The sequence below is a fragment of the Colossoma macropomum genome, unplaced genomic scaffold, assembly GCF_904425465.1.
Source record: "Colossoma macropomum unplaced genomic scaffold, Colossoma_macropomum, whole genome shotgun sequence".
Taxonomy (NCBI): Eukaryota; Metazoa; Chordata; class Actinopteri; order Characiformes; family Serrasalmidae; genus Colossoma; species Colossoma macropomum.
The window spans coordinates 24,354,260-24,380,788 of NW_023494789.1; the positions used below are offsets into that span (position 1 = coordinate 24,354,260).

Genomic DNA, 26,529 nt, shown 5'->3' on the forward strand with positions numbered 1-26,529 from the left:
TTATTGTGACCTTGTTTCTTTATTCAGTTTCTTCAAGAGTCTCTCGAACATGGAGTGCGGCCTCTCTCCATTGTTGCGCTTCAGATCCTCCACTGAGGGAACAACCATTAAATCAGAGACAAAATCAGTTCAGCAGTGAACAGTAATGGTGTAAACCTCTAAGTCACTCTCACTACAATTAGAGCTAACTTTAGGATAAACACCAACAGTGTCCTAATTTCTGTTCAAGCATCCCTTCTAGCGGCATAATTCACTGCTAGCATAATGACGCTACATTATGATGCAAATCTTATCTTGACCTATCAGATCTTAACTTAGGACCAAAGACAGGAAGTCTCTGTAATACGGCCACTAATCAAGTTTAGGGGCCGTATTACAGAAACTTCCTATCCTTTTGTTAAGATCTGACAGGTCAAGATAAGATTTTTAACATTTTTTTAAATTCGTATTACAGAAGCAAATCTGATCTTAATCTAGGAATTTCATGTGATCTTACAACATCTTATCTCCAGCTAGGAAATCCTAACTACTCGATTTAAGTTGATAATCTACTGTCGTGTCTGTTACCTAGCAACCGACCATACGCACACAGCTGAAACGTAAACATGTAATCAACATAACGTTAGAAATATAAAGTTACAGCTGCTGTTACTGCCGCGGTGAGGCTCAGAAGCAGAGCCTGGATGAGGACGGCGAAAGAAGCAGCGTGGCAATTAGCGGCAATAACTCAAGAAGGTGATGATGTGCAGAGAGACCCCTGAGCAATTGGAGGTGGAACGACTGATGTGCTGGTGCTGCGGAAGGAGGCAGAGCTGCGCCGAGGTCTGCCAGGAAGATCAGCTGCAGCAGCAACCTCTGGATCTAGTGCTGCGTAGGCTGCCCTCACTGACACTGGCTAGTTGGTGTCACTGCTACGTCCAGACACGATCCCTCGCACCCACAGTGGCACACTTGTCAGCTGAGAGGCGACAACCGCCAAACTCAAGGACGCTCATGGCGCCACAGTTGGGCTACCCACCAGCAAAGCTTTGCCGCAGAAGGTCGAACTGTTTTTATTTAATAGTTTCGATATATTTGAGGTGTTAGTGGAGTCTCGTTCTCCTGAGGGCCATTCTCATGAGGCTTGGCTTCCGCGCAGTCTCCTCTTCAGTCTCCTGCTTGAGAACATCCTGCTGCTTCAGTTGTTCTCCTGCAGCGGCACCTCCTCCTCCTGCTCCATCGCTGCACGATCAACCTCCTCCGCTGCTTTGCTCACAGACAGGTGCAGCGTTGGAGACATGAAGTACGGCAGTTCATGTCCTTCCCCTTCAGGTCCTCACCTTCGGCCCGGCGGGTCAGCACGCTTTTGGGGTTAGTGGTTTATAGCGAGAGCAGAAAGGCGGCAGAGAGACAGCAGAGTGGGTGAGAGCAAGACGATTCAGAGAAAGAGAGAAAAAGAAAAGGATTAGACTCAAAGCCAGGCGAAAGAGCTCACAATCATTTCAGAAAAGTTGAAGTGAAAAGAAGAAAACAGCCAACAGTCACCTTGCTAACATTTCCATTGCTGTCAATGTCAGTTGTGTACCACTGTAAGGCACGGAACGATGTTTTTTCAGCGCCAGTATGTAAACGCTGCATTAATGTTGAAGATAAATACTCCCAAAGCATTAGCATTAGTCTTACTTTACTGTAAAGTACAATTTTAAAAGATGGTGAGACGTCCCTAAATGTTTGGCCTGCAGTGGGTTGATATGTTCAGCATACTGTATTTTCCTGACAGAAGGTTCTGAGTGCTGCGTTTTCTCTGCTAGAAAGCTTTAACACTCACAGAAGCACAGGAACAGAGTGTCCACACACATGCCGTAGACACTGAAGAAGCCGTGGGCGATGAGGTAGGTGCCAAACATCACCGTCTAGAACAAACACACACTGCAGTGAAACTACCTGATAATATTTCTCACACTAGCATAAACACAGCTGATTCGGTAACATTTAGCATCCTGATATACCACAACAACACAGCAGGGACCAAGGATTACTGTGTTATATCAATAATGCTAATGCTAATAATCCAAGAGAACTAATACAAATACAGCAGTAGTTATATTCCTGTATCAATAATGCTACTTAATTCCAAAGAACTGCTCTAAATACATTGTGTCATCAATAATGCTAATGCTAATTATTTACAGAGAACTGATCTAAGTACAGCAGTAGCTATACTGTGTTATTAATAAAGCTAATGCTAATTAATCCCAGAGAACTGATCTAAATACAGCAGTACTGGTATCATTTACATTTATGACATTTGGCTGATGCTCTTATCTAAAGCATCTTACAATATGGTTACATTTAGGATCAAACCCATCTGCGGCGTGGAGGGCAGTGGAGTCACCAAATACACTATAACAACCACTGTAGCCTGTATTATTGTGGTGCATCATTAATACTTATGCTAATGCTAAAAATTTTCAAAGATCTGATATTAATGCTAATTACAATAATTATTATTATAATAATGCAAAGCTGATTTGAATTTTGCTGTCGCCCGTATTATTGGTATATTGTTACTGCTGGTGTCTGATCTCACCAAGACGGGAACCCAGCAATAGTTTAGTGAGGGAGTTGCTTCCTTCACAGCCTTTATCTTCCCAGTAAAGAAGAGCAAAGAGCAGATTCCTGACAGGAGAGAGAAGAAAACAGCTAAAATTACTACTTTTCCCAAATTCTTTAGCAGATCAACCATCATATCTGTGGGAGTACTTTCTCCTTATTTTTTTTCAGTTTTTATTTTTTTGTTTTGGGTGTTACTATGCACTGTAAACCCCACTATAAATAATTGCAGTATGCTTTGTTGGTCTGAAACAAATATCAGCAATGTATTGCTCACTCAGCAAAACAGCATTTAAGTGCTTAGCGCAGCTATGGGGTCCTGCACAATCGAGTGCATTGCAAGAGCTCCGTGTACAGCCCCATTTTAAGAGCTGACGAAATGTGCATTGTTTTATGCTTTCAACTCATGAAAAACACAAATAAACTCATTCATAAAAAAATCATGCACATATGGGGGCTCTTCATTTACCACTGTGTGTAACATATCATACCAATTACTATTGAGTGTGTTTACATGCACTTAATAATCTGATAACTGCAGAAAATTAGATTGTGTCAGTAAGTGGTTCAGTGTGTTTTCATGCTCCTGGGTAATCAGATATTGAGGAAACTCCAGATCTACATGAGTCAGGCAGTAATCGGATTTCTGCTTTACAACCAGCCAATAAACTCACAGAATAAGACGTGATATAAACGTAACGTAAAACGCAAATGTCATAAGCGGCTTTTTATTAAAACATTTAGAGGAAAATATGAATAAACATCATCTAGAAGATGAAGAATATTTAAATCCTTCATTTGGTTGAGCAGGTAGTCAGTTTCAGCGTCACTCCAAAAGTGTTGTGTTGCGTCTCGCGGGTGCTGTGTTAAACGCTGCTTGCTGTTTCCAGGACAGCGCTCTGTTTTCACACATGCACAGACTGAGAGAAATTAAAGAAATCAGAGTGAGAGTTTACATGCACTGAAAAACACCATTACTGAGCTCAAATCCAGCCTCTTAATCTGGTCTGAGAAATCAGAGTGAACTGTTTATACGACCACTTAATAATCAGATAACTGCAGAAATCTGATTAGGATTGGATTATTGGGTGCAATGTAATGTAAACTGTAATGATGTAAACTCACTCATTGTGTTATATCTAAATCATCACAAAAGTGCACTGCATAGCTGAAAACAGTAGCAGCCAGAAGTAGAAGTCTGAATTTGGGGTGTGAGCACTAGGGGGGTTCGTTAGAGCGAGTGAGAATGCTGCCAAGTGGGCCGACACCCCCCTGAGCATGGTGGTGTTGGTGAACCACGGATAAATTACCAAAGTTTAAAGTACCAATATGTAACATTTGGGGATTTGGAACCAAGGAAGAACTAAACCTGAAATTCCTATGGATGAAAGTCTGGAAATAAGTATGTCATGATTTACGTGTCAAAGGCTGCAGTGGGATCAAGGAAGATAAGGATATTAAGAAAACCAGCATCAGCAGCAGGGCTTCAACAAACGACTAATTTAATAGTCAAATAATCTATCGATTATTGAAACAAATAATCGATCATTCGGATTATGAATCACTAAATTACCAAATAACTTTTATGTAGCTGTCAGCTTTTGAATTTAGCGTGAGGTTGTTTTATGCATTTGCTAACTAACAAGGAAGACAATAAAGATGAATAACTTCTTCAAAGATTTTTAAACTGTTTACAACTCAACAAATTATGTTCTTTCTCCTGACTCAGTAACGCTACTTCCTTTAATTTTAACCAAAAATGTTGCTTTCATTTAAAAACACAGGAAAAAGTTCCTTGCTTTAAGTGTTCTTTAAGTTCTTTACCCATCGTACGTTCCAGACTGTGAGTTTTGTGATCTGTTGCGCTCTTATTTCCTTCCATAAGATTCGATCTATCGACATTTCTACTCTTACTCAGTTCATTTCTACTGTTTCTCCTCCTGCCTCTGCTCCTTCCTGTCCTAAAGTTCACACCTTTAGTACCTCTGAAAACTAAATGTGTCTCTTCAGCACCTCCATGACCTGGTATACTTCTGAACTTTGTGAAATGAAGCAGGCTGGCCGTCAGTGGGAAAGACTTTATCAATCAAAACTTTCTGTTCATGCTGAAGCTTATAAACAAGTATCTGCCTATAGAGATGCCCTGCACACTCAAGTCAGCCTAACACCAACACTAACCCCTGTCATACACTTTTATCCATGTGAGCAAACTGAACTTATTTGATCATTTTCAGGCTTGAAATAATGGTACATTATGTTGTGGCACAATACCGACATAAACATTGGAACATTCAGCGAATAGGTACGCCTTTACATCATTCCACCAAACGGGTCTGTGGTCTGGAGCATAGTTAGCTAACTGTGTCAAAAAAACACACTGAGCCCAGTTTTTAAGCATTTCGTGTCCGTGTGGAAAAGCGTCTGGAACGGTTACCCTCTGGGCTCAGAACCATTCGGCCCTGCAGTGCAAGCAAGGCCATACAGTGTCAGAAACCACTGAATCAAGTCTACTAGAGACTAAAACTAAAGATGCAAAGTCCTGCTTTACTGTGAGGTTTGTTCTAATTTGTGGGGAACAGCCATCAGTTTTAATAGTATATTTTATTGAGCTGCTCTCTGCACTCACCCATAATCCCCACTATCAGCAACCTTCCCAGAAACAACAGGAAGTCCATCACTTTGTCCAGCTTGGCCACCCTGAAACACAAATCAGGAATTCAGTACGGAAAAGATCTTTATTACAGTAACCATTCAGTTACTGATACTTATTTAAAAAAAAAAAAAAGTATTTATATGCTTTAGGGTTCAACTTAAACCTACAAACTTGAGGTGATGAGGTGATGAAGCTTAAAATTATAAATTACCTTAAAACATTCCCTTAAAGAGATTTTCCACAGCTCACTTAAAATAAAAGGCCAAAATGTGCTAATGATGTTTTATACAAATGACCACAAGACTCTGTTTGTAACGCGTACTCTGAATGTCTCAGTTAAAACTGTAACGAGTATAAAAGTCTGTTTTCTGTTAGAAATGTAATTGAGTAAACGTACAAGCGTTCAGTTTCAATAATACTTAAGTAAAACACAAATGTTAAATGCTTAAGTACAGTATCAAAGTACAATCACTGAAGTATTTTCCACTCTGCTGATTATTTTTCTGTAATTGATTAGCTCTGTCTGATCTGAGCTGAGTAACAGCACAGAGTGATGTGTAGTTTCTCTCACTGGACAATGTTCCTCTTCAGGAGATTGAAAGCGTTCGTAGTAGATGTGCAAAAGTTGTCACCATGAATGGCGATCTGGGAGAGAGAATAAGTGAAAAATCATTATCAACCTTTAATTCTGAGATGCAGAGTCATCAATACTAAAATCAACTTTACAGCTTTCTAACAGGAGGACTGTAAAAATCCTACTTAACTAGGATTAACGCACCACCACTGTAGTTTTGCATTCACTTCAATACAAAACATGTATTGATAAATGACTAGGCAGTAAATAGATTTAAGAGATAAAGTGTACAAGAGTAAAAAAGAGTGTCTTTAAGGAACATTTTTCTCACAGAAAGAAGCTCCAACACACTAAGATTTCAGTGATAAGCTAACCCATTGGAATATTAGCTGATATTAGCTAGGTTTTATAAAGAGCTGTTGTGCTTGTTATTCTAAAAGATCAAAATGAAAAGAATGAGTAGAAGAACACATTAGCTATCTAGCTAAAATTAGCTTAGTTAGCAAGCTACGTGTTTCTTCAGTTTGGAAGTTGTCAGTTTAATGGTAAAAAATTATTGTTTAGTTACATCCAAGTAAACTACACACCTTTCTAAAAGTCTGTAAAGGGTACTGATAAATCATTGTAAGATTAGGCTACCATAAATTTGCTTGAAGGAAATGTATTAATAAAGAAAATGAAGAATAAAGAATAAATAAAGCACTTACTTTGAATTTCTTTAACATTTTTTCCTCACAGAAAGAAGCTCCAATATGTTAGGATATGCTGAGTTTATTGTAAGCTAACACATTAGCTTAGCTTGAATGTCATGTGGCATTAGCTAAATAAGCTAGCTAACAGGCTATCAAAAGAAAACAATAGGAGCAGTTTAGGATTAATAAATATCTTTCGTATTTGTTATTCTAAAAAAGAAGAGTAGCTATTTATCTGGCTAAGAGTAGCTTAGTTAGCAAGCTGTGTTTGCTCAGTTTGGAAGTTGAGAAAATCATTTGTTGTTAAAAATAAAAAAATTTGCGTAATTTATTAGAAAGGAACTAAAGTCAAAGTAAAAGTATAATTTAATTATGTTTGCACAGATAGAGGGAAAAATACAGGACCTGCACAGAGATGCTAACATTTAATTTCAGTACAACAATCGTACCATGATGTAGGCGTTACTGTTAAGGAACTTGATGCTATAGTCCAAACTCCAGAAGCAGCACTTCAGACACCTCATGGTGAACTTAGGATCTCTGCTTGTAGCAGCTAATAGAGAGAGAGAGAGAGAGAGAGAGAGAGAGAGAGAGACAACACAGGGGTCAATTTATAGTATTGAACTGTCTCATTAAGAAGACCATGTTTAGTTTGGCCTGGAGGTGTTTAATGAGCAGCTAGCAAGCAACACAGCAGAGAAGCTGTTGAATGCGTCTCACTGGCTGATTTAACGCTGCGTCCCAAAACACACACTTCTGTACTTCACCTACTACACTAATGAGTGCACTTCTAATGGGATATGCGCTACTTAGTGTGCTAGTATGTGGTTTGGGATGCAGCAGAAGTAACGCAGCGGGAAATCTCAGCTGTTCAGATTTCAGCTTTTATTTATCATCACTACAGCAACAAATCAAATAAAATATCAGTTAATATATTTTAAAATGAGATTTAAAAAAGTATTTCAGAAAATGCGATTTACTGCCTTTGTTGGATCACTTATGGCTTTATCTCATAACAAATATCCACAGCACTGCTGAATGATCTTGAAGTTGCCTACCAAAAAAAGCACATTTCTGTCATCAGAATACTATCAATATGATACTACAACAGCTGCATGTATCATATTAAAGACTATAAACAACAACAACCATATGGTGACTGTATAAACTGCATAGTAACAAGCAGCTGAGTTGTTTTATTCAATTATTTAAGCCAAATGTTTGACTTGTTTCTTCTTAAATAGTTTCTATATGCAATATTAAATGTTTACATATGTTATATATTGTGTATCACAGAAGTTTTGCAACTTTCCAACACAAAAAGTGTCTATTTCTGCCATTTAATCTAACTTTTTCTAGTAATAACTGAATTTCTGAATGCTGTTGTTGCATTTATTTGATATGTAAAGACCGTGACCTAACAAAGCCACAAGCCCTTTTTTTCATTTTCTGCCACAAACTCCCATTTTTGAACAGGAAATCATCACTCAGCAGTCAATAAACAAACAAATCAATCGCTGATTAATCTAAACACTTCTGTCCAATCACAGGCTGATTTCTCCCCTTTCCTGTATTTATAATATTTTGTATTAATCTTAAAACTTTATTCTCTGTTCATTTTGCTCTTGCGTTATTGTTTTGCTCTCCACTGTGGACCAGAGGATGGGCTCCCCTTTTGAGTCTTGGTTCCTCTCAGTGTTTCATGGGGGCTCAGACCCAGATTTTTCTGTAAAGCTGCTTTGTGACAGCAGTTGTTGCAAAAAGCACTATATAAATCAACTTGACCTGACTCTGCTTCTACATGGGTAAAAAAATAGAATGACTTTACTGTTGCCAACAAAAAACAAAAGAAACAGAAAAAACAGGAGAAACAAGAGGCAGAAAAGGCAGAAAAGCTCCAGCTCACCTTTCAGCTTCTTCTCAAGATACTCCAGGATCATTATGATCATCCGATTGATGGAGAGGACCAGAGAACCAAAGGCCAATGAGCCTGTATGATACCTGAGACAGAGACAGTATTACGCTACTGTCTTTACTGTTTTAATGCATTTATAGTCCATAAACAGTGTTAAAAACCATATTAGCATGTCTGTTGTTTCGCCATAAATGGTAGGCAGGCACCAGTATGTAACTGCTGCATCATTTAAGGTGGGACAGAAAATTTGAATAAGAAGCCAACTTCACTAACATGTTTCAAGCGAGTGTGTGACGATTTAGACATGCAGTTAGTATCATGTTAATTGGTGAAGTACAAGCTTCCATTACTTCTTATCTAAATTAGCGTGGTAGCTCCACCCTGCTTAAAGAAATCATAGAAACCATTATATAAAGTGTCTGTTGGTTCCTGGCGGTGTCCAACAGTAACTAATGGTATTGTGTGTTATCCTGATGGACTGATATCACGGTGTAAAGGATTCTAACGGTTTAACGATGTTCTGGGATTGACTCCGGATTAATCTGATGGTTTCTTAATGGAATCTATAGGTGTCCCACAGGAAACTAGTGATTTTTAATGGTAACCATTAAGCCAGTTCCCATTAGAATGGTAAGCAGTATATTAAAGTAATAACTGGGCAAAAATAAAATTTACACAGCCCTCGTCCAGAACCCCAAAGGTAGTCATGTATGGTGTCTGAAGTTTTCTTCTTCAGTTTTAGCTCTGGAGCTACGAGGCTAATGTAGCTAAGATGTAATGGAAGCTTATACACCACCAATTAGCATGATGCTAACTGCATGACTAAATCATCACACACTCTCTTCAAACATTTTAGGGTTTCTGCTCGCCAGCTCTGCTATGTTCAGGGTTAAGACTGTAAATTTGAATTGTTATCAAAATATTGGGCCAAGTTTTGTGACGCTATGAAACGGAATGGCAGTAGGAATAGTGAATACACCTGAGGGTCCGTCCGAGTGAGGAGAAGATAGGGAATCTTGGGATGTCCGGATTGTTGAAGCAGTGGGAGGCGAAGGCCCCGGCCAGGGTCACCTGACCCAGCGCCATCACAAAGTTCACACACCAGGAGGACATGAACAGGTTATAGGCCTGGAACACGATCTGGTACTTATGGAAGTACGTCTCTCCGCCATAGAACACAAACAGACATTCCGCATCTGGGCACTGCTTGTGTACTTCAGAGCTGTTGAATGTCTGTGGAAAAAAAAGAGAATCTGCATAAAATCACATCACCACCATGAACTCGTTTATATATGACTGCCTATTCAGCCTACAGCAGTTTAGCCCCGCCCATTCAGTCTACCGCAACCTGTGTCATTTAAGCAATAGAACACTCAAGGTCGTGAGTTATCACGAATAACATCACGGCTGTGATTTGGTCGCAGATAATCACAGCCGTGATGTTATTCGCGATAACACACGACCTCGAGTGTTCTATTGCTTTTATACAACAGTTAAATAAATAAAGTAAGAAATATATAAATTGGGCAGTGAAGGTGGCATTTAATATGTTTTAATGTTAGCAGTTCTTTCCGCCAAATTATAGTTCCTTAACAAGCAGCTCGTTGCTACGCCAGAGTAACGAGCTCCGCTCACTCGCTGCACAGCCGGCAGTTCGTTCTCCAGCTCGATACACAGACCAACTGACAGTTTGGGAATTTAGTGTAGTCTCATCTTCAGAGTCTGACAAAATCGGCTGTCCGTCAAATGTGATCTTAAAATTATCCATTTTCTGTTTGTGGCAAAGTACGAAGTAAAAACGTTCAAATAGCTTGAGTGTTTCCTACAGCTGTCAAAGTCGTTGCTTAGCAACGGCATCTCAGCGAAGTGATACAGTGTTTGTGAAAAACCCATGATGTCATGGCAAAATATCAGCATAGTTAGAACGCCTCTCAACCAATCAGCTTGCATGGCCGGAACTAACTGCTGTATAATGTAAGGTATAAAAAGAAGTTGGAAAACTGTCATGCAGAAATGAATTATGGTACAGAAATACACACAAATTTTATAAGAGGAACAAAATAAAATATAAATTCAAACTCATTTAAAGAATGAATATCATTTTATTATTAATAATAAAATTATATTATTGTTATTATAAATATTACTATTATTATAAACTATTAATAATACTATGTTTCTGGGGACTGACCTCAGGGTCGCAGGTCTGTCCGGAGTATTCACACTCTGTGGTGTTGGAAACTTTATAGATCGGCTGATTGGAGGTGTACAGGAAGCTGCAAGAGGCGGTTAAGGATCAGCTGGACTTTTCTCTATAGGAGCACTTTATATTTACATTTGATTACATAGAATTGTACGGAGCCCCACTGGTGAAATCCTATATAAATGAAAATAATGCATGGCCACGACTTAGTAAGGGAAGGTAACAAGATAATTAAATCATGGCCACGACTTAGTAAGGCATGGAAATGAGATCCTAATGCATGGCCATAACTTAGTAAGGCATGATCTCATTCCCACGCCTTACTAAGTCATTACCATGCATTAGGTTCTCATTTCCACACGTGGCCACATTTTTATATATTTATATAGGATGTCACCTGTAGGGCTCTGTAGATTTGTAACATAAATTTACATCTATATTACTTTGTGTGCCCTCAGCTTTTCTAAGTACAATATCTATCTATCTATCTATCTATCTATCTATCTATCTATCTATGTATCCATCTATCTATCTATCTATCTATCTATCTATCTATCTATCTATGTGTCTGTCCATCTATCCATTTATCCATCCGTCTATTTGTCTATGTATCGTCTGTCTGTCTGTTAGCTGGGGAAAGTGACTGAGAGTGATGATGGTGTGTCTGTGAGGTAAGTCAGTTGTGCTATAAGAGTGTGTGTAGCTCTGAGATGGATACACAGAGGTGACGGCCCAGTATGCGATCACCAGAGACAAGAGGGCAAAAGTCAGCAGAGGGTAGAACAGCGGTGACATCATATGAGTCAGCACCCTGAAAAAAAATGGGGTGAAAATTAATTAATAATTATATTAATGCTGAATTAATTCATTAGTTTTTTTTATTTGTTAAATTCAGTAAATTCAATAAATTTGCTCTACATTTAGCAGAAAAATGCCATATGTAAATGTGCTCTCTGTAGAGGATGTGTTAACTTATTTTCATGTAGAAAATAAACAAAACATGGAATTTGACACACAAATTTGCATCCTTGATCAGAAGCGCTGCTGATTTGGCTGTGTTGACCCCTAAAGGGGTGGGGCTTCAAATAGCAGCCCTGAACTTCCAAAACGGAGGAACTGCTAATTTTAGCAGCATTTAATCACAAACCTTCAAGCAGTTCATTACCACTCACTATAAACAGTCAAATAAAGAGAGACTGTATGATACACAGTCTGCCTCTATACTGTATTATTATCTCCAATCTTGTGCTTTAATCTTACAATAGTAGGAAAATAGCCAGCTAACCGTGATGTTATCTTTTTAGCTAACTGCAGCTGTACACTGTTCCCTATAGCCAACCACATCAGATTTCTACACTTTATTACTACAGACTAGTGTACAGAACTAGGCTCTTGTGTGTATAATTATTTCATTAATTATTATAATTATCTGATTTTTTTTTCACTTTTGTGTCATCACTGTTTACAGTTAGCGACTTAGCTGCTTTACAACTGTACCTAAACTTCTGTCCAACCTCAGTGAGACAAACTGCAAATGTTTATGTTGACTGTGACTTAAAACAGAACAATTGTTTCAGACTGGACTAGCGTGGGCAGGTGAGAAGAGCAGGTAACATCTGTGTATTTGAAGTCTCAGTCTAGTTGAAGCAGCATGTGTGCTTTGGGGGCCGGGTGGGGGCTCACCTGCTGGCCTCTTTAATGAGAACGATGGCGTTGGCGATTCTCTTCCTAAGGAAGATGAGGAGAAGGAGCATCATCAGCTCCACGATACCCAGGATAATTGCTGAGAGAGAAACACAAACAGACTGATATGCTAACCACCACACATAATAATAATATAATAAAAAATAATCATACTACTACTACTACTACTAATAATAATAATAATAATAGCAACAAACTCACTGAAGGCCAGCCAGATCTGCTGGTAGATGGAGAAATCTGTCTGCAGCCCCAGATCCATTATGATAACATCTGATTCAGCCTGGCCTTTCAGAGCTGCGTACTGCATATAACATTGGAAGATACCTGAGAAAGAGAGAGCGAGAGAGAGAGACAGAAAGGCGACAGTGGGTGATTAGTGAAGTAATAGTAAGTAGTAAAGTTTATTTATATAGCGCTTTTTACAACAGGTGTTGTCACAAAGCAGCTTAACAAGGAAATCAGCATTACAAAAAGAAATCCGGGTCCAGGCCCCCATGAGCAAGCCAGTGGCGACAGTGGCAAGGAAAAACTCCCTAAGAGAAACAGGAAGAAACCTTGAGAGGAACCAAGACTCAGAAGGGGAACCCATCCTCCTTTGGTCGACACCGGATAGTAAACATTGTTAGTATAAAGTATTATAGTACAAAAACAGGGAAAAGAGGTGGAGCAAACGATTAATTTGATTAGTTTAGTTCATACAGCAGCAGCGGCAGCAGCAGCAGCATCAGTGGGGTCAGGTTGTGAGGGTGAGGTTTGCACGGCGAGCAGTGGCACCCGATCAAGGCAGAAGAGGCAGCAGCATCAGAATGCACAGGATGGGCAGCTGTTCAACTCGGCGAAGAAAAGAAAGGAAAAACACACAGAGAGTCAGTTCTGTAATGGGTGACCGACCACACATTACAGTGTTCGCAGAGACTCTGGCAGGTATAGAACTGACAGGGAAAACTAATTACCAAAGGCTTGACTACACAAGTAAGTTTTTAGCTTAGACTTTAGCTGTGTCTGAGTCCCGAACATTAACAGGAAGACTATTCCAAAGCTGGGGGGCTTTGTATGAGAAAGCTCTCCCCCCTGACGTAACTTTATTAATTCTAGGTACTAATAGTAAGCCAGCACCTTGTGATCTAAGTAGGCGTGATGGTTCATAGTGAGAGAGAAGTTCACTCAGGTACTGAGGGGCGAGTCCGTTTAGGGCTTTATAAGTCAGTAAGAGAATTTTATAATCAATCCGAAATTGAACTGGTAACCAGTGTAAGGTTGATAAAACTGGGCTGATATGGTCAAACTTTCTGGTTCTTGTGAGACTCTGGCTGCAGCGTTCTGGACCAACTGAAGCTTGTTAAGGCTTTTGCTGGGACATCCAGCCAGCAGGGCATTACAGTAGTCTAGCCTGGAAGTAATAAATGCATGGACTAACTTTTCTGCATCCTGTAAAGATAATGCATTTCTTAATTTAGCAACATTGCGGAGATGCAGGAAGGCTGTTCTAGTAATATTAGTTATATGTGCATCAAAGGACAGATCAGGGTCTATAATGACACCAAGGTTTTTTACAGATGAGCTTGATGCAACTTAGAAATTGTTAAGTTTAAAAGTTAAATTAGGCAGTTTGTTTCTAGCAGCTTTTGACCAAGAAGCAGAACCTCTGTTTTATCCGAGTTTAGAAGGAGAAAGTTACTCGACATCCAGTCCTTTATGTCTTTTATACAGTCTTCAATCTTGCTAAGTTTAATTTTATCATCTGGGTCGCTTGCTAAATATGTCATTGGCATAGCAGTGGAAATTGATGCCGTGTTTACTGATAATGGTGCCCAGTGGTAGCATATATAATGTAAATAATACAGATCCTAAAACAGAGCCTTGTGGAACACCATACTTTACTTTTGTGAGAACAGATGATTCACCGTTTATATTAACAAACTGATAGCGATCAGTGAGGTAGGACCTGAACCAGGAAAGAGCTATTCCTGTTACCCCTACAATGTTTTCTAGTTTATTTTTAAGATAGCGTGGTCTATTGCCGCACTAAGATCGAGGAGGACTAACAAGAACACATTATCTTGGTCAAATTAAATTTTTATGATTAAATTAAATGTTCATTTTCAATTTGATTGTATTATTAAATACAGTTTTATTTAAGTTAAATCACAGGAAGGCAGTAAATATATGCTAAACATAAGAGTAAACTAACAGACAGAGTGAGCTAACAGATGGAGTGAGCTAGATGGAGTGAGCTAACAGACGGAGTAAACTAACAGATGGAGTGAGCTAATAGACAGAGTAAACTAACAGACAGAGTAAGCTAATAGACAGAGTAAACTAACAGACAGAGTGAGCTAACACCCAAAGGGAACTAGTCCACCACTCTAACAAAGGCAGCATTTCTAACACAGTTTAAGCGCTTTGACATAAACACAGCTGACAGCTGACAGTGCATGAAAACAGCCGGACCTACAGCACAGGAAATATCCTCACCGTAACCAATAATGAGGATGACCAAGCTGATTGTCGTCCAGATTATGAACCCGGCCAGAAAACGCAGAAGAAAGATGAAGAGCAGACTGAGCAGCATGGCAATTACTAATCCACTGAGATAGGGGGAGAGAGAGAGAGAGAGAGAGAGAGAGAGAGAGAGAAAGAGAGAGAGACATATTAAACAATGTTCTACTGTTGTAGAGTGTGTAATGCAGTGTTACAGTATGTTATACAGTGAGTTATGTTATGCAGTGTGTGCAGTGTGATGAAGTGTTATGCAATGTTATGCAGTTTGTTATACAGTGTGTTATGCCATGTGTCATGCTGTGTAATACTGTGTGTAATACACTCTTATAGTTTCGCAGTGTTTCACAGTGTTATGCAATGTCACACAACACTTTATTCAGTGTTTTACAGTGTGTTATATAGTTTTATACAGTGTTACACAGTGTGTTATACAGTGCTATACACTTCTAAGTATAGTTCTTATACAGTATTTTGCAGTGCTGTACAGTGTAGTGGTGCATTGTACCATGTACTTTTTGAAGTGCAATGCTGTACAGTGTGTTAGAGCTTCATGCAGTGTTGTACAATGTTATACAGTGTTTTATGCAGTTGTATACATGGTTATACAGTGTTTTCCAGTGCTATGCAATGTTGTACAGTGGTATACAGTGTTTTTTACAGTGTTATGTAGTGTTTTGCAGTGTGTGAGGCTGATGTTGGTTGGTGTGTAATGGCTGAGAGTCTCACAGCAGGATCCAGCTCCAGGACTTTATGTAATCCTCAAAGATCCTCATGGCCACCTCCCGAAATTCTACAACGATGTCGGACTTCCTGCAGAAACACAAAAACTATTCAGCTTCTCACTGACAGTTTAACACTGACATTGACACACACACACACACACACACACACACACACACACTGACTTTGTTGCTTCCAGCAGGTCAGTGGCATTCAAGTTGACGTCTCCGGAAGTGAAGGAAGTTATGTTATCAATGACACTACACCCCCCTTCTTCTTCTTCAGGTCCGGCATACACCTGTGCATAACTACACACACACACATGCATAAAGCATCAGACTCTGGCATATAAACAGGTCAGATCACAGACGCTGATGCAGAACTGAATAACTCACACGGCTTGCTGCGTATGATCCATTCCGGACACATTCCACGTTTCAGGACTTCAGGATCCGGCTGTAAATAAAAAACAATAACATCAGTGTGACAGAACAATAAACTCAACACAATCCTGCCATGAGACTCTCAGCAATTACACACTAACTATGTCACACTCCCTCCGTTCCAGCGGTCACTTCTTCCTAGTCTCCGGACTCCATCTTCCAGAACTCCTCACCTGATCATGTGACCTCAGATCTCTCTCACATGACTCTCCACCAGTTTGCTTCACCTGATTAGTGATTCACCTCACCTGTTCCTTGTTTCATGTTACTTGTTTGTTTAGTATATAAGCCTGGGCTTTAGCATAGGACCTTTGCAAAGATTTCTGGTTTGACCTTCTTTTCTGGATTTTGGACTTTGTTTTTAAACTTCCCTCATGGTTACTGTTTTTGTGATCTGGCTTTTGACTTTGGACTGGTTGACCTTGATTTCGAATACCCCTCAGTATCACAACTCGGTCAACTAAAAACAACACAACTTAAACAACTCAACACAACTCAATCAGCTCAAACAACTCAATCAAGTCAATGAACTAAAGACAGTTCAATCAACCTAACTCAATCAACAACACAGCTTGGTCAATCAAACACAACTCAGTCAACTAAACACAACTCAACACAACTCAGTCAACTAAACACAACACAACTCAATCAACTCAACAAAGCTTTACACATCTCAATGAACTTGACATCAGCTCAATACAACATAAGCATCTATACACAACTCAACACCACTCAATCATCTCTACACAACTCACCACAACTCAATCAGCTCAAAACAACTTAATCACCTCTACACAACTCAACAACTCAATCCACTCAACACAACTCAATCAGCTCAATACAACATAAGCATCTATACACAACTCAACACCACTTAATCATCACTACACAACTCACCACAACTCAATCAGCTCAACAAAACTCAATTATCTTTAAACAACTCAATCAGCTCAACACAACTTAATAATCTCTACACTATCAACACCACACCACCTTGAGAGGAACCAAGACTCAAAAGGGGAACCCATCCTCCTCTGGTCGACACTGGATAGCAAACAGCATTAGTATAAAATATAATAATACAAAGCGGGGAAAACAGGCGGAGCAATGGTTAATTAATAGATTAGTTTTAATGGTTAATTAATAGATTAGTTTTAGTTTATGCAGCAGCAGCAGCATCATCAGGAGGGTCAGTTCATGAGGGTGAGGTTTGCACAGTGTTGTACAGCATGAAGCTCAATGGTGGTCAGACTGGTCCAGAAGGCTGGCGAGCAGTGGGCACCTGATCAAGGCAGAAGAAGCAACAGCATCAGACACACAGGATGGGCAGCTGTTCAACACGGCAAAGAAAAGGAAAACACACAGAGAGTCAGTTCTGTAAAGAGTGACTGATCACAGATCACAGTATTAACAGAGCAGCAGAGACTCTGGCAGGTCTAGTTATTACAGCCTAACTAAAAGGGAGAAACCAGAAAGGTAACAGAGACATGAGGCTCCCTGAGATGTCAGTGTCCCTCCGCTCCACTGTCAGCAAACTTGAGTGAACATGTAACAACAGCACCAACACTTCCAGTTTACCATGATACTCTTTGTCCATGAACCCCCATATCTGCACCTTTAATCTAACAGGTAAAACTAATTACCAAAGGCTTGACTAAACAAGTAAGTTTTTTGCCAAGACTTAAAGACTGAGGCTGTGTCTGAGTCCCGAACATTGACTGGAAGATTATTCCAAAGTTGGGGGGCTTTGTATGAGAAGGCTCTCCCCCTGATGTAGCTTTATTAATTCTATGTACTAATACTAAGCCAGCACCATGTGATCTAAGTAGGCGTGATGAGAGAGGTTCACTCAGGTACTGAGGGGCGATTCCGTTAAGAGCTTTGTATGTCAGTAAAAGAATTTTGTAATTCGTTATATGTGTGTCGAAGGACAGATCAGGATCTATCGTGACACCAAGATTTTTTAGAGATGAACCTGACGCAACTGAGAAACTATTAAGTTTAAAAGTTAAATTAGACAGTTTGTTTCTTGCAGCTTTTGACCAAGAAGCAGAAACTCTGTTTTATCTGAGTTAAGTAGGAGAAAGTTACTTGACATCCAGTCTTTTATGTCTTTTATACAGCCCTCAATCTTGCTAAGTTGAATTTTATCATCTGGTTTGCTTGATATATATAACTGTGTGTCATCGGCATAGCAGTGGAAATTGATGCCGTGTTTACTGATAATGGTGCCCAGTGGTAGCATATATAATGTGAATAATATAGGTCCTAAAATAGAGCCTTGTGGTACACCATACTTTACTTTTGCGAGGACAGATGATTCTCTGTTTAAGTTAACAAACTGATAGCAAAAGTTAGATCTGAACCAGGAAAGAGCTATTCCTGTTACCCCTACAAGGTTTTCTTGTCTATCTAATAATATAGAGTGGTTTATCGTGTCAAATGCCACGCTAAGTTCATATTACAAAGACACATTTCCTTGGTCAGAGAATAATAAAAGATTGTTTACAATTTTTTACTAGTGCTGTCTCTGTACTATGATGTGGCCTAAAACCAGAGTGAAATTTTTAATGTATATGATTCCTATGCAAATATGAACTTAATTGTTTTGCCACAACTTTTTCCAAGATCTTTGATATAAAGGGGAGATTCAAGATAGGTCTATAATTTGATAGTTCGCAGGGATCCAGATTAGCTTTCTTAATCAGAGGTCTAATTACTGCTAGTTTAAGAGTTTTTGGGATATAGCCAAGGCTAAGAGAGGAGTTTACTATTGACAGAATAGGCTTGGCATTATAAGGCAGCAGGTTTGTATAGTTTAACTGTGCATTCTGCCTGATTTTTTCCATGTTATCACTAAAGAAATTCATAAAATCATTGCTGCTATAGGCTAATGCCATTTGGGGTTCAGTAACTGTTTGGTTCTTAGGTATTTTAGAAATTGTGCTAAATAATAATCTAGATTTTTTTATTGTTTTCTATGAGAGAGGAGAGATAGGTTGAGCGTGCTGCAGTAAGTGCTCTTCCTCCAGGTGAACTGGAACACTTCTAGTTTAGTCAGGTGCCATTTTCGCTCTAGTTGTCTGACAGTCTGTTTAAAGCTTGAGTATGATCATTATACCATGGGGCAGCTGATAATTGAGGAAGGTTTCTGATAAAGCTACCAGCTGTGGAGGAAGTTATAGTCTGTTTAACAGGATAACATGGTGATGAACGTACATTACCACTAAAGCGAATTTCATACGAGATTAGGTAATGATCTGAGACTGCTGTGCTCTGAGGGAGAATGGCTTAGTTATTTATGTTTACACCAAAGGTCAGAATTAAGTCTAAAGTGTGGCTGCAATAAAGAGTGGGACCCTTTATATTTTGAGTGAAACCTAGAGAGCCTAAGATAGATATAAATGCCTTACTTAGTGCATCTTGAGGTTTGTCAAAGTGGATATTAAAAATGCAGACAATTATTACTTCATTTGAAAACGTTATTAAACTTGATTGAAAGTTTGAGAATTCCTGTAAGAACTGAGAATACAACCCTGGGGGCCTATAGATTGTAATTAGTGAAAAGGAATTCTTATTTGTTTCACAGTCACTTACACTAAGAAAAAGAACTTCAAAAGAAGAGAATTTGTATCCTACTTTCTGCTCCTGCACAACTGCACTCATTTCCTCTCTGTAAGCTGTGTTAAACAGTATATCACCTGCTGTACTTTTTCTCAGTAACGGTGTGTGTGTGTTTGTATGAATGTATGTGTGTGTTTGTTTGTGTATGTATGTGTGTGAGAGTGTTTTTGTGTTTAACTCACCTTTGCAGTGTCCACTCTCTCCTTACAAAACTGTGAGTAGTACTGCCTGTCCTCTTTGCTCTGTTTAGCCTCCACCAGCATTAGGAACCGCTCTGGACATTTCTCCACACAGATCTACACACACACACACACACACACAAACACACACACACACACACACACACACACACAATATCTGACATTAATAACAATATAACTTATAACTGCTGCACACGGTAGTTAGGCTGACCACAACACAGTGTAATCACAGAGATTGACAATGACAATGAGAGTTCTATGTTTGGGGTAAATGGGGTGTTACCTGTGTGGTGTGACACTTCAAATCCTTCAGCACCTGTGTATTGGCACACTCCATGATGTTAAAATAAAACAGCAGAGGCTTCTTCCTACACACACACACACACACACACACACACACACACACACACACTGAGTGAGGATCAACTGAGCTCGTCTGAGTTCTCATGTTTTCACTGAATCAATTTGTTTGTGAGTGACTGTGAGTGTGTTTCACTCACTCCAGTGGGGTCCCGATCTGACCACAGAACTGCCCCCTACTGTCTTTGGGATAAATCGCCTTCCGCGGATCACCCTGAGTCCAGGCTGGAGAGGGGAGTAAAATAGACACAGATCTTGATTATTGCAATTGGTATTAATAATGAATGCAATTATGTACTGAACATATAATTGTGCATAATTGGATGATATACTCCATAATTAGAAATTGGTATATAAAAACATAATTTGTGATTGCTCATAGCAGAGCATCGCGCAACACTACTATTATAACCACTTAGCAAAACCCTTGCAACCACTTGGGAAACCACAGTAACCATTTGGAAACAACCGCTTGGGAGCTGCTTAAGCTGCAGAGTCACTCTGCATTTTCTTCATGAAATGCACTTTTCTAGTTAGTGTTTATTATTGTATTGTTTATTCACTTTCACAATTCACTTCTTCACCCACTCAGAGTAGCTCAGAGCTCTAATACACTAAAGAGATAGATAGATAGATAGATAGATAGATAGGTAGATAGATAATATATATAGATATATATATAGATAATATATACTCACCAAGAGCAGTGACTGCAATATAACCCAGCAGGGCCAGAATGAAGAGCAGACAGCAGAAAACATCAGTGCAACTCCTACACACACACACACACACACACACACACAGAGTGAAGTATACAAACTGTGCTGAGATCAACAATCACTGCTGAGTTGTACACACAGTGCTAATTCGTTGTAAACACACAGCGCTCAGTGGTGCACGGTTCTCGGCGTACACCTCACTGATGACCTTACCTGGTCCCTCCACAACTACACTATTGTGAGATCTGCCCATCAGCATCTCTTCTTGCTGCGTAGGCTGAGGAAGTTTGGTCTGCCTCCTCAGATCCTCACCAACTTCTACAGATGCACCATAGAGAGCATCCTCACGGGCTGCATCACTGTCTGGTACAGCAGCTGCACTGCCTGCGACCTTAAGGCCCTTAAAGGAGTGGTGGCAGAAGCCATCACAGGCAACAAACTACCAGCCTTACAGGACATCTATCAGTCCTGCTGCCTCAGGAAAATCAAAAAGATCCGGTCAGACAGCATCACACAGCACACAGCCTGAGATTTCGCAGCATTCAAGCTAGAACAACCTGGTTAATGAACAGTTTCTACCCACAGGCTGTCAGGCTTCTGAACAAGCTGTGAAGCTGTGGGTCCTTCCCCAACTATCATTTCACTCAGTCACATTGTCACTAGTATTATTATTGTATCATATTACTGTTATGGACAATAACACTTTAACACTACGTCACTTTAAATAACAATAACACTGAGTCACTTAAGTCACTTTAAAATGTATATATTCTTCACAGATTATCTCTTGTTTAATATAAATATATTTGTACATAGCAGAGAGGATTTTTTCCCTTACATAGGTCCCTCCTGTCTCTATATTTTGTGTATGTTTTGTGTATATTTAATGTCTCAGTATTTTCTTGTAATTTTATTTTTACTTTGTCTACCTTCTGTAAAGTGATTAGCTGAGCCTCACCACAAACATTTCAATGCATGAATGTCCTGACATGTTGTGCAAATGACAAATAAACTTGAAACTACGAAACTACTGAAATATGTGCTATGGTAGGATATTTTGACAAGGTAACACAATTTGTCAGAACACCAGAGATGAGGCGGAAACATTGAACAGAAATGCGAATCGAAACAGGAAAATACCTCTTACAGCAGACTTAAAGCACAGATTATAAACTGTTACTACAGCGTCAATGAAGTGAATAACAGTCTCTCTCACCTGTCATGAATGGGCCCTTTAAAAGTAGGGTCAAATGTCTGGGAGTCGCCTGCAGAGAAAAACAACAAACTTTAATTCATTCATCTTAATGTGTCAGTATCTGATCAATACAGTGATCAATACAGTATAAACACTGCAGTGGGAGTTCTAATGCAGCCTGATAGCCGGTCTGCGTGAATGATATTGAGTGATTGCTTAAATCATTGAGTAGAACCCCTCAGAGTGAACAGTTCTAGATACACAGAACCGAATTCACTGCAAAAGAGACAATATAGACAACAACACATACAATACAGACCTGTATGTGTGATATAACACCACATTCATCTTCCCTTATCAGTATAACTGTGTTGTCTCCACTAGTCTCAGCTTTAGCATTATGGGCTGTTTTAGTTAACCTTTTTTGAAAATGAGTTAAAGTATGAATTAAAGCTGTTTACCAGATTTTTCCTTTGCCATCACTGAGGACTGATTTCTTCTTGCTGTACTCACACACCTCCTCACCTCCTCCTATCTGACAGGAAACTGTTTGTGATTGCATGTTTGTGTTCAAGCTTAATATGAACATGTCCAACAGCTAAATTTAGTCTGACAAAGAAAAAATGACACAGAACATTTATATTCTGAAATGTTGTATTTTGCATGAAAGGCTATCATTTAAAATTAAATATCCAGTTTTATTTACACTCAAATTTGTATTTGAGTGTAAATATTTTGTATGTCTAGTATTTTGCTGAAAATCAGTCAAAATCCCATGTGACCAGAAGACTGAATTTAATGACTGATCAGATTAAATAAATAAATAAATAAATATTAAATCCCTTTTAGGTCCATGCTTTGATCAGTCTAGAAAACTTTCATCAGATTTGGGCTAAGAGTTAACAAGTGTTCACTGTAAAAAAAAAACAATAAAGAACTGGCAGCAGCGTTGCTAGGAAATTGCCGTTAAATTAACATTATCCTACTGTAGTAAAAATGTATGGTTTAATAGCGTTTTTTACAAATTCAGGATATAACCGTAATTTAGTACATTTACAGTATAATATTGGTAGAGGTTAACAGTTCATTACCTTTTTTAATGGGGGTGCACTAACTTTCCCTTCAGGTATAGCTACAGATTTTTGCCTTGTCCTGCTTTGTCTTTCCTTGTTTCTGTCTGTGTCATGCCTTTATCTTCTTCTACTGTGTCTTGTTCCATGTGCTTTTGTTGTTTTGGTCCATCTGCTCCCCACTCATCTGCCCCACCCTCTTGTTAGCCCCAGGTGTTTCTCATTTGTTCTCTTGTCTATCTTCCCCTTGGTTTAGTCTGTTCTTTGCTTGGTGGTGTTTGTAGTATGTTTGTAGTGTGTTTTGCTGATTCTTAGTTTGAGTATTTCTTTATTTTTAGTGGTTCTTTTCATTTCATTAGTGCTGGCCTCATTTTGCTTTTCTTTTGCTTCTGGTTCTTTCTTTGCTACTTTCTCCATGAACAACAATTAAACTGCTAGCTCACACATGCATCCTGCTTCTGTAAAACACAGAAGCAAGCCTGGTCAATAAAGTTGCCTGCATGTCCTTATAGATGATGTGTCCCTCACAACTGACCATCCAGCATTCAGTATAGCTTGCTGTTTTTCTCACCTGAAAAAAAACAAAAACAAATGAAGAGTTAATCACTTGCAGCAAGAAATACAGGTTTGTTGTTGATTTATGCAGATTCGTTATAAACATAGCAAGCAGTAGCAGCAGCTGAGAAGTTACCAGTAGTGCAGTGGCAAACAACTAGAACACATCAATTTAATTGTTTAGTTTAGGCAGAATAACAACAGCATGCACCACACATATATGAACAGATTCCTTCATTTCCCCTCTTCAGAGCTAGTTACATGAAATGGTCATATCAGCCATAGACGCCAACTAACTAAACTACATTAGTGTGGTATTTTGTGCAGAGGGAAGATGTGATGTTTCTCAGGCCAAACACTGCATATATAAGACATTTTCTCTAACAAAATTGTGATTTCAGTTTCAAAAAACACTGACATGACCACAGAACGTACTTTGTCCAGTGTTGCACACGGGGGAAAGAAAGCCTAGGGGAAAATGCACTGCTAAGATGGTATTCAGTCTTGCCAGCATTCGAGGGCTAGTTGTTGAAGGTGGTCAAAGAACAAAAAATTTAGTCTCCTACAAAATGATAATCGAGACAGCTGAAAATGTTATAGATGGGTTTTGTATATCCTCACAAGCAAAATGAAATGCCATGCTATGATAGACACACATGTTGATTATTGCAATTGGTATTAATAATGAATGCAATTATGTACTGAACATATAATTGTGCATAATTGGATAATATACTCCATAACTAGAAATTGGTATATAAATACATAATTTGTGATTGCTCATTGCAAAGCAATGCACAACACTACTGTTATAACCACTTAGCAACACCCTTGCAACCACCTGGGAAACCACAGTAACCATTTGGAAACGACCGCTTGGGGGCTGCTTAAGCTGCAGAGTCACTTTGCATTTTCTTCAGGAAATGCACTTTTCTAGTTAGTGTTTATTGTTGTATTGTTTTATTTACTTTCACTTCTTCACCCACTCAGAGTAGCTCAGAGCTCTAATACACTAAAGATAGATAGATAGATAGATACATAGATAGATAGATAGATAGATAGATAGATAGCTGAGTTGTAAACACACTACTGTAATTTTTACTGTAAGTTTTATTGTAAAGAGCTGTTTTTTGTGTATAACCGGATAATACCGTTAAAATCTGGCTGGTAATTTACAGCAATTTTAAACAGTGTTGTAATGACATAAAAGCATTTATGTCAGCCTTTTTTCCGTCTCATCCAGGATCAGTAACATTCAAGTTTAGTTCTCTCACATGGTCACCAATCAGGTGATCACAGTGCTCAGGTTTCATACCGTCATTAAATAAACATCAAGCCGGCTATCTAACACCTGCTAAATCACTCGCAGTGCCTCAGAAGGCAGCAGCATCCACTGTGCCAGTGCTGGTGTTTTCTGCCTTTTTTATAAACTCAGACACAGACACAGAGGATTAGATATGTAAGGCAGTGAAAGACACATTTACACTGCCTTCAAGTAACAGCTGAGATTTATACTTTATTACTTTAAATGTGGAAATCGTTTAGTGTGTTTGAGTTCTGTCAGCCTCAGTGTCAGAATCAGACCAGAAACAGACACTGCACTCAAACTGACCACCAACTCCATCTCCCTCACACAACAGTGCCCACTGGTTCCAGAAGGTTCTTAGCTTCTGCCAGATTCCTGATGGTATGAGCTGATAAGAGACAGAAATGCTGAACTCGTTCTCCTTTATTTCTCCCTCTGACAATTTAGATAAACAGGACATTATCCACTATGAATTATACAGTATCTGCCAAGAATTATTCAGTGTCTACTATGAATCATTCAGTATCTACTATGAATTATTAACCATCTACTGTGAATTATTCAGTATCTATTATTAATTATTCAGTATCCACTTAGAATTATTCACATGTACTATGAAATATTCAGTATCTGCAATTAATTATTCAGTATCCACTATGAATAATTTAGTAACTACTATGAATTATTCATTATCTACTATGAATTATTTTAAGTTTAAATTTAAAACTATTTAGCACCTTCAACAAACCCAAGGATGCTTTAGAAAGAGATCACATACACAACTCCACAATTCCTACAGCTAGCAGGGGAAATTATAATGACGACAGTATACAATCACTTAGCTAGCCGGAAAGAGTCCTTAGCCGTGGGGAAAGTGTCACTCTGCAACTACAGTGCGTCACATTGGGTGGCCAGGTAGCAAGGGGTAGCAATTTCCTACAGCCAAACACCACCAGCCCACGTAGCTGTGATGTAGCGTCGCTCAGGCAGCCAGCCCGAGATGCCTCCTAGCCACAGCGTAGCACTGCTCATGCAGCCAAATACTACCGGTCCAGGCAGTCCCACATCTGCAGTGCAGTGTCATCCAAGCAGCCAGCCCTGGCAGCCACATAGCTGCGATGTAGCGTTGATCAGGTTTCTGGTCCAGGCAGCCTTGTAGCTGCAATACAGCGTCACTCAAGTGGCAGGTCCAGGCTGCATCATATGCATGTGATGTAGCATCACCAAAACGACCAGCCCAAGAAGCCTCTGAGCTACAGTTGGAATGTCACTCTCAGCTGCTATCTTGGAGGATATGATGGCAAACTCCTCAGCCAGCAGGAAAACATCAAAACACACACACAAACAATACAAAACATATGAAAGAAACGAAGTAAAGTGGCAACCATATTGCACCAGCATACTTACAACAGAGCACGAGCATAAATAAATATAAATATAAATTAAAAATCATTTTGTATTTATTATGAATTATTCAGTATGTACTATAAATTATTCAGTAA

At 39.1% G+C, this 26,529-nt stretch overlaps 1 pseudogene; it reads right to left on the reverse strand.

Moving 5' to 3' along the window:
* LOC118807459 lies at positions 1–26,059 on the reverse strand (annotated as a pseudogene).
* Positions 26,060–26,529: the final 470 nt, after the last annotated feature.